This window comes from Schistocerca serialis, chromosome 2 (assembly GCF_023864345.2).
Source record: "Schistocerca serialis cubense isolate TAMUIC-IGC-003099 chromosome 2, iqSchSeri2.2, whole genome shotgun sequence".
NCBI classification, from domain to species: domain Eukaryota; kingdom Metazoa; phylum Arthropoda; class Insecta; order Orthoptera; family Acrididae; genus Schistocerca; species Schistocerca serialis.
This window is the reverse complement of record NC_064639.1, coordinates 215,853,112-215,871,200: the sequence shown is the minus strand read 5'-3', so window position 1 is coordinate 215,871,200 and position 18,089 is coordinate 215,853,112.

Here is an 18,089-nt window from a genome sequence, read left to right as displayed (position 1 = left end):
AAACTAATCTTCATTTGCATTGTGAATGTTGCTGCACTCACATAGTGTCAAAGAAAGACACACTTTTGTTGCTTTAATTCCATACTTTGATAGGGAGTCTTTTTTTGAGATAACAGATAAAGACATCGTAAAATTACAGGGTCCGGAAGCGTGTAGCAAGTTATTGACGGTGTGAAGTCATGAATTCCTTGCAGCTGTCTCTTCAGATAATTAGGTATGATACTAATGCCTCTCACTGTTATTATTCTTTAACAAAATAAATCGCAAGGAATATGTCTCTCTTTGAAAGCAGTCCCTCATTTCACCGAACCATTAGCAAATACAAGAATAAACTACATTAAAACTTAAAACCTTTCATTCTGCTATCCCTAATACAGGAAAACACATTCTGAGTAGCTTGCATTTAGCCATGAAAAGGTCAGGTGGAGATAAAGTACAGATTAGGAAAATCCTAGAGAATTTGTCGGTAGCCATCTTCTCCTACTTCAGTGATCAGTTCCTTAGCAAATCGAAATAGTGTCTGTATTTAAAGTCGTACTGTATAACGTGGATACAGCGAAATACTTGATTTCGGAACATCTTATGACCAGCAAATGCGATATGTGTAGCCAAGCACTGCAAACGGTTTTTAATTTGACTACTCTTCGGTACAATAGCCTACGGATTATCTTATGCACATTAGTAACGTGCAGTTACATGTTTGTAGTAAGCTTTTCATTATTTTGCAAATTAGAACAAGTATGTTTTTCTTCATTCTTAAGGCCCATATCACTTAAGATCTGTGAAAAGAATATTAGCACATTGGTTTCTTTCGCAAGAATGTAATGAATTTTTATTTTTCTGACTTTTTCAGCAGTCTCAAGAATCTTTTTACTATGGATGTACATTACTAACTCTGATATAATCTCTCAAATGTTTCATTCAATGAAGATTTGTAAAGAACTTAAAGTAGGCAATGTATTACTTCTTGGGCTTCAATGCAGTCGGTGTAATTCTGTATAAGCTATGATTCTTTCTATATTTCCATGTTTACCCACATCAAATTGTTGTTATTCAACTATGATAGGCATCAGCAGGTACAGATCAATCTGAGATGGGGAAATTATAATTTGTGAAAGAAGTTAATTACAAACAAATCTAAGATACTGGGACCACATTTGTCGTCAGTTGTAGTTAATTTATGATGCAAAGTAAGGACTATCAAGAAGAGCTATCGGTCATGGGAACTATCGGGAAAATACTTCCACTACTAGAGGAACCAAATAATAAGGAAAACTGGAAGTCATTACTGTAGTTAGTCAATTCCACATGTTTCTGCAACCTAGTTCGTACTGTGGTACTGCGTATCAGAAACCAGAATGGTCGGGGTTCTGAAAGTCAAGGCAGAAAAGAAAAATTGAAGAACTCTTTCTTCCGTTTTTGTGTATAGGATGCACGATCTTTGTGTGGTATTTTATTCGTTGTGCAGATGGAGAGGATGTAGCTAGAATACATTTTGATCTTCTTCAGCTATATTCCCACTCCAATATTTGTAACGAAGTTGAAATTAGTTTTTAATGACTTTGTTTTCAAAGGAATCGTCTCCTTTTGCACTTCATGTATTAAGCAAATAGCCTGTTACCGTAGGGGGCTATGGTGCACCTGAAGAATAGTGTACTTGGGAACACTTGATTTTTCTTGGTCGGTGTTTCAATCTACTGACTGATTTCAGAATCATGAAGGAATGCACACTGGAAACCGCCGTATGCAGTTTGCGGCATTTTTTAGTGTTTTTATTGTTTTAAGACATGAGCTTGAGCTTTGTGCAACGTTTGTGAATATTACAAGTTTCACATATTTAAGGACTGCATGCTATGTTAAAGCTATTTCGAGGATATTGCTTATTTCTGTGTTACAGAGTTTTATAGTGAGTAAAATTCTGCGTATCTGTAAAAGTAGTTACATAACATGTGGACGTCTGAGCCATAATTCGTCGTTCGTGGACCATCTTATATCGAAACAGAAGAGGGTCTCTTGCCATGGACCACTTGAAATTTTCAAACGAACTGAGTTTCTTTTACGTCTTACCAAGTGTTCCTCTCCTGAAAATGGGAATTTCTGTTAGTTGGTAATACTTCTATTTCAAAATGATTTTACTTGTAACTCGTGTATAATAATGCTTATTCTTTATGTGATTCCACTTATTGATTATTGGTGTGTAGCAGAGTAATAACGTACCACATAGACTATTAAACACATTACTGATGAGATTTTTCTCGTTTGCAACAGTTGTAAACTTGAATAGCGTATTTGTTCCTGGGTACATGACCATGTTGTTCCTTGGAACAACATTTCACATCTGGAAAATCCTTAACTCTCCTGAGTAATTTTAGTAAATTCAGAAAACGACTGCAGCACACTTAAACTTTATGCTATCACGTCAAAGTGGAATAACAAAATGTAATAATCTTTAGTTACCGGGCTGGTTAGAGGAGAATGTCTAAACAGTTTCCAAGGTACATTACTCTCTGCTGTGGCGTGTCCGACGTGCAGTGCTGGTAGCTGAATGCCTGCCAACCACACAATTCGAACGCCCACGGATCTACTCGTACCGTGACGGGGCGAAGAAGTCAGCGAGTAGACCAACATAGGTCGACGTTGATGAACACGCCAAAATCTCTAACGTCGCACGCGACTAGCATCGGTGTGCGCCGATCCGGACAATAGTCTGTTTCCACGACCCAGCCAAGCAGCCAATCAGAAAGGTGTAGTACTTCACACATTGAGAGTTGAGAGTTTAAGCTTGCACCAAAGCAGCAGACGAAAGTGACACGACCATCCTTCACCAGAGTACCAGAGTCGCCGCTGCTGTTACCGTCCAGTCTACTGTCTACCACCACTCCACAACCGAGGCGTTGCGCCCTCAGCAACCGAACTCTACCAGCTCGACGCATCTGGACTTTGTCATCGTTTTGGTGACTGTAGATGGGAACATCAACTTTTCCGTCACTCGTGCTCGGAATAGACTTCAACGTTCACGACGAGCGTGCTCCATACTGGCCTGTCGGAATTTTAGCTTTAGTTCTACCAGTTATATCGTCCTCCAAGGGACTCGATTTTTTTACTACGGTGTTCAAGAATAGATATTTTTGCCACAGTGAATTTTCTGAAGCAGTATTTATTTTCTATGGTGTTCACTGATTAGTTTTGGAAGACACTTCTGAAAATATTTTGTGTGTGTTGCTACTCTGTAGCTAAAGGCTTATAACTGTGCTCATTCAACATAATTGTGTAAATAATTTTTTTTCCAGTTTAGCTTCCGAGTAACAACATAAAAGTCTCCCCAACTCCACCCCATGTATGGGTCCTTCATTACTTCTGCCAGTGCAAGACTGCAGTGAAGATCCCTGGCTCCTTAAATAAGTGTCTGCAGGATAATCGTGGATGACCTCCAGCAATTATTCTGATTACACCCTTTAGTGCAATGAACAATCTTTTAGTCAATGATGAATTACCCCAGAATACGATGCCCTACGAAAGCAGAGAATGATGCAAGCCTGTATTGATTCGTTCTTCATCTACACCGTCTACATGTTCCTTCCATTTTCTCTTATTTTCTTTTGTTTCGTTTATGTTATATTTCTAAACCCATCTTTAAATCCTCATTTCTTGTACGGTCGTCTGTTGTGTGTCCTTTCTCTCTAATTAGACGCCTCGTTTATTCAGCAGATATTGTACTTTTTGGTACCTTGCTGTTACCAATGCTTCACTTCCGTAGAAAAGTGTCGGTACTACTATAATTTTCTAAAACTTCAATGATGTTTCGTTCCCGACTTTTTTCTGCAGATTTTTTTATAAATTGTTACACATATACGTAGAAGTAAATTTATTGAATTTCGAGAGAAGCTTTGAGAAGAAATTACGGAAGACCTATAATTATACGGTTAATGAACCGTACTGTCCACATAATTTATACAGATACAGCTACATCTGTATCCACATCTATACTCAGCAAGCCACCTCACAGTGTACGGTGGAGGGTACTTTGTGTACTGTTGTCACTTCCCCCCATTTCCTGTTCCAGTCATGAATTGCGCGGGAAAGAACGAGATAGGTAATCTTCCATCCGGGCTCTAATTTCACTGATTTTACCTCCAAGGTCTTCACGCAAATTATGCGAAGGGTTGACTCTTCCAGTAAAGAACGTACAGGGAATTTTAAAAGTAAACCACGGCTCATAGCGTACGACACTGGAGTTGGACGAGCATCTTTGTGACGTTTCCGATTGACTAAACGAATCTGTTAGTGCCATATCTAGGTAGGTCCATGAATTCATTTTATGCAGTGCAATTTAATCCTAACTTAAGCTATTACAGTGGTCGCTTTTCTGTGTTGTTGTGTGTCCTATGTCTATAAGTTGGAAAGTATCTTCTAATAAAGCAGCTAATTCGTTATTTCGGCCGGATAGTCAGTGTTTCAAGCTGACGGGAACACACTTCTCCTTTTCTACGTCCACATGTGCCTTCTTATGTTATGTGGCAGAGTGTAAGTGGCCGCACCATAGCCATTTTCTCCATGTCCATTACAGCCGCGGATAATACGCGAACAATGTACTACAGACCTTTTATATGCCATGATGTCTCTAGTTAAGTCATCGTGGTTATTGTACGAGCCTTTTGACTCAGTTTAAGTATTTGGGCACTCACACTTTTGGCAGTAAAACTCACCGCGATGCACAACGGCCATCATGTAGCGTCTCATTCTGAAGTTTCTGGACTGTTTCTGCAGTTCCTGTACCATTTCTGAGACAAGACCTGACAAAAATGACCTTTCTCTAAGCCGGAAGCAATATTTTTGTGTGACTACCCGCTCTCCCTCCCCCTCTCCCTCTCCCTCTCCCTCTCCCTCTCCCTCTTCCTCTTCCTCTTCCTCTCCCTCTCCCTCCCCCTCTCCCTCTCCCCCCCCGTCTCTCTCTCTCTTTCCCTCTCTCCCTCCTCCCGGTAATCCTATTTTGTAAGGGCCACAGACCATCGAAAAATATTCAAGAATTGGTGGAACGATTATTTTGCAGGCGACTTCAATCTTGCCTTAATTAGACTTCATTTGGTTTCTCTCAGTAAATCTTTACCTGGGTTTTCCACAACATATTTGTGCCATCGTTCGATCTCATATCTCGCCGGACGATTGCTTCTGGATACTAGACAAGGTTTCAAGTGATTGTGCAGCGATCAAGTAGTCAGACGACTTACTTTCATTCAGTCTGTTTGAGAGAACTGCGTCAAGTTTATTTACACTGGGAGTCAACCGTGAATCTTCGGAGCAACCATTAACTATATGCAAGTGTCGCCCCGTTTCGTATCCATTTCCTAATGATCGCATCTGCCCATACACATATCTGTCGTCAGCGAACATCATCACAGAGGTAGAGATGTTACGATGTCACGTGGCATGATGTAGCAGCTGACAACAGGTACTCCTTGTAAGCAGCGCACCGTTTCCTGAAACTATGATCTTGTGATGTATAGGTATTTCTGGTTTTCACTTGTTCACAGGACTTTCGAGATATCACTGTTTAGCCTTCAGTTCAAAGATACATATATTCACAACATTATTTACAAAGGTGTTGTGTCTGACGACCCGACTCTTCTTCGTTTCCGTGTATTAGTAGCCTGTACACCTATATCCAGGCTAAAATGTGCACAGAAAGTGTATCACTATTTTAAAAGTACAACACATAAAAACAGTGCATCCTGATATTCGCAAATTCACACTATCAATTTCTGGAAAATTACCCAATAAATCTGTGTAATAGAATTAGACTGTTTGGATTGTTATTTTATCTTTTTGAGATACGTCTTCTGCATGTGTGTGCGTGCTTGTGCGTTTGCATGTTTAGACATTCAGCCCTGAGGTGCAAAATAATTGGCTTCAGACGAAAACGAAGGCCTTTTCTTCGGTCATTGTCATTGTCCTTCTAATGGGACTTGTCTGAGAAGTGCTGCTTCTTAATGTGATTTCCCACATTACTATTCCGCTCTTAATGCTGCCAGGGGAATACCTGACCTGATTTCGCTGGAATGTGTCTAATTCCTGAGCAAGCCTTGTGCAGCTGGATTACAATATTCAACATGTATTGTTCTCTGGCAGCGGTGTTTTCTACCCGCACCATGATGTCTGTCGAGTCTCCCATGAATATTATTAGCCTTCCGGATTCCGCTCGTTTCAGGTTGACAAGATTGCTCATCATTTTCAACTACGCTGTCTAGAAATTCACGTTTGGTTGGTTGATACGATTCGAGTTACATCTCATCAGGTAGATACTGCTTCTTTTTGATTCTGATTTGTATATATTTTTTATGAAGTTTCAAGATCCCGTGCAAGTATACTGGCTTCTCTCCTGGGTTGGTTCTCAGGTTGTGTTTACACGTCGTGTTGGTTACGTTCGTCCAGCACTTCTTGCAAATGTGGCGATCGAGTATACTCCGGTTAGAGTTTACAATATTTCTCCCTAAGTGGACGATTCATTTCTTAAGGCGGCGTTGATTCCTCGTGGAGTCGTACGGCATATCAGGCGAGAACGCTGGTCTGCTCAGCATCGCTTGCAATGTTGCAGTGGTATCCGAAACGTATAAATGTGTGCTCAAAAGAATATTCCTTCACACCTTAATATTTGCGATTACCGGTTCATGTTACGCTTGTAGGGCAAGAAGGAACCAGCTTCCTTAGTAATGAAAGTGGCTGTCCGACATCCAACTGTCCTCGCCATGTTACAGTTTTAAAGTCGTCCTATGAAACTCGTTGTCCGCTGAGCTAGTGTCTTTGCAATCTGCTGTCAGTACTTCTCCAGCTTCAGAGGCCGTTGGGGAGAGATTGCTCCCCACTCTGCAGAAACTTTCCACCCTTACAGGCCTCTGCTGCAGTTATGGCGCCGGCACCGTTAGCATAATTCAAACGCCCCTAGACTCAGGATGATACAGATTTTGAAGTTACTCCTCCCCAACCACGCCTTTCGAGAAGGTGGTGGTAGAGGGTGCTACTTCCATTGGTGTAGCTTTGAATATAGACGGTAATTGCGGTTCTTTTCCCGCCAGGAATGACGACGCTGAATCTGTTGATGCTGAAATGAATGTTGCATCCGCGTCCTCTCCTCCACCCGTGGAAATGTCTGTCTCGATGTGTTCCTATAATTTAATGGAGATATCGTCTACTGCTCTGTCCTTATAGTGTTGTAGTGCAATACCATCCCCTCCTCATTCTGGTACAGTGGAACAAGGAGGAGCAACAAGTTACTACAAATTTTTCTTCCAGCTAATCAGGTGATGCAGATAGCTCCAGATACTGCACTGCCTGTCTCTCCTTTATCTGATGACGGTTTTCATCGCTCCTGATTGTGTTTCTCGCATTCTGTTGAGTGGAGCATGGATTCTGCACCTTCCGGTTGGGAGGATTCAAATCTTGTACCGTCTTCTCGCCCACCTGTTGGTGGTATGGAGAACAAGACGTGATGTGTAAATTCTTTTCTAGTTCTCCTTTCATTTCTTGCATGTGTTAACTAATGCAGGCATATAAGTTTCATCCCCCAAGTATTTGTAGGATGAGGTCTCCATTTCGGCTTGCTGCATTACGACAGTTTATTTACGATTCCCAAGCTGCTGCTGTCTGGTTTCAAGAAGTGGTATTTGATGTGTTTTGTCTCCCTGAGTATTGTACATTTTTTGAAGTTACTGGCATGGCCATGCTTTATTGGGACGCTATTCCGTTTGTAAGGTGGCAGAATAAACGGTCAGATTCGCACCTTACATCAGACCTTTACAAATCGCCATGGAAAGGTGAAGATGACACCTAATTAAATCGACAGTTATGAGAACATTTGCCTATCAATTTGTAATGCAAAAAGGGATGACAGTCAATCAACAGTAATTAACACACCATTCCTATACAATGCATGTCTTTGAGTGGAAGGTAGAACAGGGAACGTGAGTCGAGTCGCTTTTAGTTTTGGAAAGCCAGCTCCACAACGGCATAGCGAAGCTGCGCTGCGGGAGTTACATTGGCAACCACTTAAAGGGGTGGCAGGAAAGAGGACAGCGACCCGAGGCCAGGTGATCCAAGCTGGAGGGCCACCTGTAGCGAGGGCATCGGTGAAAGGGCAGAGAGGAAGCTTCAGAAAACTGCATTTCGAAATTCCAGCAGGATAAAAACAAAACCAAGTGACGCATTTTCGTCCAGTGAGTGTGACACATGGAAAGGTCAATGTACTTTAGGCATCTAGAATGGGCAAAAAACGTCCGATTGGCGGAAACTCACTAGGAAGGAGAAAACTGCTGAAGTTTGATAGAAGGGACGTTGCGATTGGTAGAGGGTGTTCCTTAAAATAAGACGAACACTCCCATTGTTCGAAAAAAGCTGTGATGTGAAAAAGGAACCCTAGTGGAGGAAGGCAGTTCTGCCATGAGTAGGACAAGAGAGAAATTTTAGGGGAACTCTTCTCTGAACTGGCGTCAGGTGCAGAACGGAGCACTTAACGCTCCATACGATGCAGAGAAGAAACTGACGTGGACACTGCGTCCACAGTGGCTGCACTCCAGCTAAAAGTAGGTGTAGCAACGTTTAGCTCCAACTGTCGAGAAACGAACCAGCCAAATTAGTTAATTGTTCTTGGGAGAACTGAGAGGGCACTATAGTATGCACGCTGCTCCAATCATGCACGTGTATATCGCCACATAATAAGACTAGGGCTGAATACATGTTTTCTCGCATAACGAGAAACATAGGGAAAGTTTCGGCTGGAAAGTTCAGCAAAGACCAGATTAGTTTTGTAGGAATTTCAGTGGGAGACAGCTGCCTTGCAGATAGCAGCACATTGCAGCTTAAGGTGAATACCGCCTGCAGAGGCGTAACTTTGTTGGATCACCAGTTTGGATCCACTTTAAACTCGAGTGGCCTTGGGTAATCTTGCACTAAAATTTGTCACTTGACTAACCATCCACCATAGACTTGATTGTCATCCTAAATAGTACCGAACCTTGAACCGGATTCGGATGATTTTCATAGTACTGACCAACATTATAACGTATGTGTAGGAGCAGTTTTGTAAAGAAACGTCCAATTAAACTTTCATATTATTGTGCTTAGGATTAATGTAAAGAAACTTCCAATTACACTTTGATAATACTGTGCTTAAGATTAATGTTCTTTCAGAGAGTTGATATTTAACATTGTTGTGTATACACTTATATCACTTTTGATGTTGGCAAGATGCGTTATCCATTGCGCTGTTTTTATGTTGGCGAGTTGAAAACTGTGTGAAAAGCTGTAATTTGATGAGAAATTTTGCAACATTAAACTTGTCATTTCATCTCACACAGTCGTTCTCAATTGTAGAATAAGTGAAAACAACCCCCCGCCCCCAAACCTTACACGCTGACTGACTTTGAACCACTGGGCGATGGTCGACGTATCTCATGTCGATTTTATGAACTCGCCTTAATTTGTCTTTATGTTCCAACTGGAACTGGTCGTACATATGATCGCTTGTGTTTTTATGAGAAAGATGCCATTTATTTACTTGGTCAAAATCTACGGAAAATTTTGATGAGCAAGGGGGGATATTTGAACTACGCCTTACGTCCTGTGGATCAGACTCCCAGCTATAGCTGTGGTTGTGAACTTAATGATATGCTGGCGTAGCTGGGTCAGCAGGACGCTTGGATCTGCAGATGTCCCACATTAGTGCAATTTTCGTATTTCGCAGCTACTTCTAGTAGTCGACTGGACCGTTTTTATTTGTCTGCTTCCCTACGTAGCCAGCTGATTCAGTTCCTCCCACCTTCACAGGCTACTGTGCTGTTTAATGACTCTTAATCATGTCCCGCAATGGATACATCTTTCTCAAAAATGGCTCTGAGCACTATGGGACTTAACAGCGGAGGTCATCAGTCCCCTAGAACTTAGAACTACTTAAACCTAACTAACCTAAGGACATCACACACATCCATGCCCGAGGCAGGATTCGAACCACAACCGTACGGTAGCGCGGTTCCTGACTGAAGCGCCTAGAACCGCTCAGCCACTCTGGCCAGCCATCTTTCTCGCCCCATTTGGAAGCTAACTGTTTTTCATCTGGCGTATCCCTCCCTGGATGATATCATCGCTGCCATATGGGGGCGAGCAATCCGTTCTAACGTACGTCATCCCTCAATTATGGAATCATGGAGCTCCATTGTCAAATATCACCTTCGCACTGCACTCCTGCGTTTTAGCGCTCGTAAAGCTGCTGGAATGAGGAGGACTCGCGAATTTTGTTATGCTGTCCCTCTTGATCTTTATGATGGTGCTCGAGACGTCCCATTCACAGTTATATATGTTCACCGGGTGAAGGCGAGACTCCTTCAACTTACAAGACTACAAGTAGAAAGTCTTCGTTTGCATTCCCAGCCACGTTCGATTCTCCAGGACGAGTTGACGTCTCTGTATCATCAAACTCGGCTTCGAACGCGATTTGAAAGGACTTGTCTCTCTACCATTCGTTCTATATGTGGACGTGAGTGGTCACCTAAACTGATATAATGCGTGAACTTTCCCGTATTTTGCCATATTTACACTGGAGTGGAATCAGACGGTATAATGTCTGCTGATTTTATACTTTTCTTCTTGACAGTGTTGTTACACCAGCTTTCCATAGGAGTTTTTGACAGATTTTCACCGTGATGGGGTTTCTGACTTTGTAGTTAGCTCTCCTTCCCGCAGATCTAAAAATGCGTGTGAAATCTTATGGGACTCAGCTGCTAAGGTTATCAGTCCCTAAGCTTACACACTACTTAACCTAAATTATCCTAAGGACAGACACACACACCCATGCCCGAGGGAGGACTCGAACCTCCGCCGGGACCAGCCGCACAGTCCATGACAGCAGCGCCCTAGACCGCTCGGCTAATGCCGCGCGGCCCCGCAGATCTCCGGTACTGGATGGCGTTCACAAAGAATTTTATGTTCGGTTTTGGCATTGATAGGAGACACGAAACCGTCTATGATGAATGAAGTGTGCAACGGGTACCCACCCGCCCTCCTTTAAGTTCGGAAAAACTGTTTTAATTCCCAAAAATTCAGGACATTTGTCGATCGATCAAGTCCGACCTATAACGCTGACATATTGCGCGTTATCAGTGTTGTCTACCGGGTCGTACTCTCCTGCCTCCCGTTGCTGAATGTCGTGATCTCATCTCGACTGATTCCATTGTTTCTGTGTTGGGAACATTACTTTTTATTCATTTGCTGTTGCAAGTGGTGATGGCTGTTGATTTTAACAATCCCGCACGACGGATGTTCACCTCTCTAGTACTGGTATTCTGACGTGAATGGTCGCCTTACTCCCTCCGTCGAAGTGTGTCGTGGTGTCCTGCTGCGGGGTCCCCTTTCTATGTCGTTATTAGTGCTATTCCTGGAATCCTTATTGCTGTCTATAGCTGCTCGCTTACAAGGAGAAAGGTTATCGTCCGTGCGTATGCCGATGACGTTATGGTACTTCTTCGTTCTTATGAAGACATACCGCTGCTCAGCGAAGTTTTGGATGTGTTTTTTGGGAGCACAGGCTAAAGAACGGAAATGTCAGTTACTCACTTTGTGGGGATTTGAAGCAGCTGAGATTCTTTAGGCCGTGGCTGTCGCCGCCATCGATCATTGGGTGTTATAACTGATCGTTGTCCGGTGAAGATAGCTGCGCTAAATCGGAGGTACGTCGCTGACAGGATTCAAGGGGCGATTCTTGAATACGAATGTCGCTCCATCTCTTTACTTCATAAGGTTCGGATTGCGGAAACTTATTTGTTGAATAAAGCCTATTTTGTTGCACAAATTTTTCTCTTTTCTACAATGACATCCCTAAAGTTACAACGATTATGGGGGAAGTTTATCTGGCGAAAGTCTATTTTTCAGGTGCATTATGAGATTATGGCGAGACCCCGGCTTATGGGAAGTTCGGGCGTCCCTGATGTTGGTGCCAAGGCTTCTGGTGTATTTCAAATGCTTCAAGTGGCTCTGAGCACGACGGGACCTAACATCTGAGAACATCAGTCCCCTAGAACTTAGAACTACTTAAACCTAACTAACCTAAGGACATCACACACATCCATGCCCGAGGCAGGATTCGAACCTGCCGGCTTCTGGTGTATTTCTTCGACGCACTATCTTAACGTGTCTTTGCGTCCCCCAGTCACTTACAGCTCGCCTTTTTGCCTGCCTCCAACCTGCCAGCTTAACCCCTCCAGTACGTGTTGCTAGTACAAATAACAAATTAAGGCATATTCGAAAGAATACTTGGAGGTTGATATTCTTTCCCAGTCGCATGTCGCTATAAATATGCTGTTATACCGCTGGACGTTTCCAAACTGCGTTTTCTCTGTGGAACCCCTGCCGCCAGAGACAGATTGGAAGGTTGCTTGGTCGACTTGTTTTCCGATGGACGTGGCGTCCTATTGGTACCATGTAATTCATAACCTTGTCCCCATCAATGTTATACTTTTTCGCAATGGCCTTAGTGAAACAGACCGAGTCGGTCGCGGTGGCCGAGCTGTTCGGAACTGCGCGACTGCTACGGTCGCAGGTTCGAATCCTGCCTCGGGCATGGATGTGTGTGATGTCCTTAGGTTAGTAAGGTTTAAGTAGTTCTAAGTTCTAGGGGACTGAAGACCTCAGATGTTCAGTGCCATAGTGCTCAGAGCCATTTGAACCATTTTTTAAACAGACCGGTACAATCGTTACCATGAAACGTATACATTACGTCATCGGACGGTCCCTCGCGGATTGGGTCTGTTGTCAACTGGCCTTTTATGCGACGGCGACGCAAGCGGCAATCTCCGGTGAGACTGTCCTGCGTCCCGATTCAGCCTTCTTTTCCACCACCCAGCAGGAAGAACAATGCAGTTATGTGGCTTGTCGGTCATTGTGGTCTTTATGTGGTGGGGAGCGGGTATGACCCGGAGTGTTGTGTCTTTCACCAGTATGTGGCTACGGCCCAGTGGACATGTCTAAAGATGCCACGCTATCATGCGCTTTTTGCGGATATGCTGTACCTCGTATTTAATTGTGATGAAGTTGGATGATGTTCGGATGTTTCACTCCAGTTACGTTGTTTTTCGTAAAATTGAGGAAAAAAGGTGTGAGTGAACTGGTCCTCTTGGTATTTTTCTAATGGTCCCTTTTCAGGTGTCCTATTACAAAGTTTATTTCATTTTTGTGGTACTATGTGTCTTTTTTTAATTAGTAGAAAAATAAACAAAAAATGTGGCAGGCAACTACTGGCAGTGATTTTATGTCCTGTTTCAGAGGTGGAAGCCATGTAGGATGAATCCCGATTTTGTTTCTTTCTTTTTGAGTAACGCCTTTTAAGGTTTCGAAGAATAAACAAATAAATAAATAAATATTTAAAAAAATAAAAAATAATGAAGGCCAGTACCATGTGATGGACCAGTACAGAGACAGGCGAGGCCAGCCCTCGGGGTTCGACGCCTGCCTACCTTGTCTCCAGCCAGCCTGTAGGTGACAGTCTCCGTTCTTTTCTGTCGCTAAAAGAAAAAAAAAAGTGGTCAAGACATTTCGTTGTGGCAGCACAACAAACCACATTCGAACCCTGGTCACAGCGGAAGGTTAAAATTTTGATGAGGAATGTGCGCACATGCACTTAACTACATCACTGATACATTACTGTTGTTGACAAGTAATTGTTCTTTTTTCAGGCTCTAAAATGATTTCGACACCGTTTCCTTACTACAAGCTTCTAATCAAAACGCGAGCAACCGGAATATCGTCTAAGTTACGCACCAGGAACTGTGAATTATTGTCAGGAAGATTGCACTATGTACTAACGGATGGAAACGGAGCGAGTGAAACCGAAACTTTATCTAGTGTTCCACAAGGAACAGTGACAGACTATTTACTGTTTCTGATATGCATTGCTGAAAAATGAGAATGACAAAAAGTGTAAAATAGCAAAGCAGGAATGGCTAAAGAGTAAATGCAAAATTTTAGAAGCATGCATAACTGTGTGAAAGGTAGATGCCACCTATAGTAAAATTAAAGAGACCTCTGGAGAGAAAAAAAACAACAATTTATGAATATTAAGAGGTCAGATCAGCAACCAGTATTATGCAAAAGAGGGAAATCTTCGGCGAAGGAAAGCTGTAGACAGTGTTGTCTGCAACAAACGCTTTGAAATTTTAGAGGTATCAGGAATAAAACACAAGAAGCAAAAAATTATCTTCAGCTTGTTAAGAAAAACCGTATAGAGTTAGAAGACTCGATAGACATGAAAGGGAAGCATTAGTTGAGAATGGAATGAGATAGGGATTCTTGACTATTCCCAATTTTGTTCAGTGTGTACACCTAGCAAGCTGTGAAGGAGGCATTTGTAAAGGGAATTAAACGTCAAAGGTAGTGTCTTCGAAAGAGGTTATTAGTGACTATCACCAAAAGCAAGAAAAAGGGACATGGAATGTAGTCGAATTAAATCAGACATTTTTCAGGGAATTAGAAAAGGAAATGAGACACTAAGAACTGTAGAGGAGTTTTGCTAGAGAAATAAATGACGATATCCAAAGAGGAGGGGATAAAATCGGTTGGTAACACCAAGAAAAGAGTACCGGAAAAGGAGAAGTTTATCAATTTAACTGTGACGATGTCTTTTCTGAAGATATTTGTCTGGACCGTGGTTTTATAGAGAAGTGACACGCAAGCTAAAAACAGTTCAGAGCGTAAGAGAACAGAAGCTTTTGAAATGTGATTCTAAAGAAGATAGACCAGGGCCTACTGAAGAGACACTGAGTATAATCGAGGGGGGCGGGAGGGGGGGGGGAAGAAGGAATCCAGACGCATTAACGTAATGAAGAGAAATATGTGGGTTAAAAATTGTCGATGGTGTATAAGGAATAACGATAGAACGCTGATTCAAGAAAATGTAGGGTACCGTAGCATGGAATAAATATAATGGCAAGTTAAAAAGAAGAAAGCTGCAGTATTGCAACACACATTTCCCGTACAAGTGTAAGTATCCACTCGGTGTTGCTGTGTGAGAATCAGCAATACCAGCTATTACTAAATGATCAAGTGGGACGGATTAACGGAATGTCCTCATTAAAATATCAATATTTTTCCGTGGCCAAGATTCGAACGTGAAAAGGTGTGGCTAACCACTTGACCATAGCGACTGTTACACGAACTTACCCAATCCAGTATCTTACTTCTATCTGTAGGAGTGCACTGTATCTGATCTACACAGTGAAAGGGTACAGTACCACCCGACATTGAAAATAGGTACAACATACTTCATTATTTTTGTCAGAACAACACATTTTTTTTGTAAAATAACTCAAATTCAATTAATACAGCGAAGCCGGATACCAGTGCGGGAAAGAATGACAATTTATTTATTTAATTGATCACATGTGCACTCCCACAAAGTAAATCCCTACATCCAGTTTGGTGAGATCTGTGAAATGAATGAATGTATGGTCGTCTGCTAACCGCAAATAGTGAATGTGAATATATGATCATCTTTGAGACGATCCTTTGGCCACCTTTGGTGGAACCAAAGAGATGAAACTTACCGGAGTGCCTGAAATGTGGCTGACCAATACGGTAGCATGGTCTTCCCCCACCTCGACAGAAGTGCGAGATGACCTGAAGAATGGCCATGTTTCAGCACTCTGCCGCTGGATCTTGTGCTGTTAAGACCTGTCTTAGTTGTGCTCCGTAAAGACAAAAGAGTGGAGACATGGTATGCATGTGGAATATTTAAGAGTAGTTTGAAATAATAATTTCTCTATTTCAGGAACTTTTGTGGGGAGAATTAAATGTCAGGCAGGTAATATTAATGGGATTGTAGTAATCTTCGGAAGTGACCAACGGTCACAATGAAACCACGTGTAGCAATAAGTTGAAATACCTCTGTGTGCTTAAGTTAAGCTGAATTACTAGCGTGTGTACAATAAGTTGAAATATTTAAGAAATAGCGTGTGTACCATAAGTTGAAATATTTAAGAAATGGTGTGTGCAGGACTTGAAATTAGAGACAAGTACTTCCACGTGGTGAGTACTGTGTGAGTCTCAAACTGTGTATGAGACAAAAGATAAAGAGAAGTACTCGTCCATGGTATCAGTTGAGGACTCGCGTGTGTGACGAATACGTTCTTAATATTACTTTGCGTGATATGATTCCGTGTGACGCTAGATTCAAACTCTGAGAGAGAAGCAAGGTGAGTCGGCCGTCTATCCAGCAACGCCACTTGGCTTGCATTGCACAGGAAGACGTGCATATATCTCCAGCGTTCATAGTAGGAAAGTAGAATTACGAAGTGGGGCAGTGTCATGTGAAACTGGGATAAATATTAATTGAAGTGGGAAAGCTGAAAGTGATAATGTAGTGACTATTCCCTGTGTAGTATTTCATATTGTAGTGTGGTGTATGTCATGTAATTTGGGTATGTGTGGTTTGCATGGGAGAGTAGCGAGGTAGTTTCAAAAGATTAGTGGGTTATGCTTGTTCCTTTTGTACTGCTCGGTCTGGAGGAAAGTTTCATGATGATGATTGTGAGAGTCGAAGTGTGAGAAATAATAGAAGATCCACCATCCTATCTAGAAAGTGCACTGTAGCGTTAAATAATTACGAGACCATAAGGTAGAGAATCACCAATGTTAAGCCATGCCCACTGGGCGGAATTTCTCATGTGTTATTGTTGTAGGTTATAGAATTTGTGTGTTTAGGATATAGAATTTATCGGAATAAATGTGATGGTGAAAATAAAAAGATTGGTGGCCTTTTCCTTCGAATTGTATGTTGTCATGATATCCAGAATTTATAACGTGTGCGCCACTCATATTCAGTGCGATGGCCACGTGTTGATAAAAGCCGTTAAATAAAAAAGGAAAGAAAATGTCGTATTGCCAGTGCATAGTGAACAGTCAGAGTTCTGTAAATTACTGATAGTCAGATGCGTGTTTCCGTTGCGTATTACTCATACAGGAGGATAATTTGTAACTAAATTGTGAGTACGAGAGTTCATGTTACTCGATAAATAAGAATGAATCCGCTCGCTTGGCAGACCACTCATCTTGCAGGCCTGACTGCTTGATGCCACAGTATGAGCAAGGCATGTGGGTGCCTCTCAACAGTTCTGTACAGCTTGTACTTCCCATCCATCTGCTGCACTGTATCGATAATACTGCCTTCATTGCCTTCCTTCCAACCCTCCAAGTTACTCATCGGGCGCTCTAGTTAGGTAACGTCCCTCGCTTAGAACTGAAATTAGGTTTGCTCTCAAAATTTTTACCTTTTTAGGAAAATTCCATTGAATTTGGAGCTCCATATTGAATACCGTTCTGAGTCACTGACAGCTGTAGTGAAGTTCTACCTAGTGACGGTACTATTATCTTTTTCCAAACTGTGACAAATTCTGTTAGCGTGTGTAAAAATGTTGTTCTCAATTATCGCTTTCATACGACCAATATTTACTTTCTAAGTGATGGACTACACCAAAAACCTATACCAAAGACATTAAATAGTAGAAATTTACAAAGTATGATAGTATATTGATCTGCATGCTTTCGAAACTAGCACTTACGTGAAGTGCAATTATTGATTTCCCAAGTCTCTAAGATTTTCTCCATTTCTCAAACTATTTGATTTATTGAGCGTCACACTCTGCATTCCTTTCGTTAAGTATGATTCAAATCAGTTGCATATAATATTTATCAGCTGCATATAATATTTAATTACATATAGCTAATGTTTTTCAGAAGAGTATCACAGAGAAAAATGCTTGAGATAAACTGCAAAGAGTCCACCTGGTGGTTGTTTCTCATGTAATCCTTTAAATATTCGGTGAGAAAATGTGTAAATGCCATTCTCAGTCGAGCAAACCTACTGGAACGTATTTTGTGATGTACTAAATACCATCACAACCCCAAAAAACTTTGGCCACAAAGGGAAAAACCAGCTGACAAATAATATATACAACAACATACGCAGTTTAAACTCGAACAGCCGTCTAAAGACGTAACTGTGGATTCGAAACCGGTAACACTTTCTTTTCTGTGAATAAATAGCTTTATTAATAGTG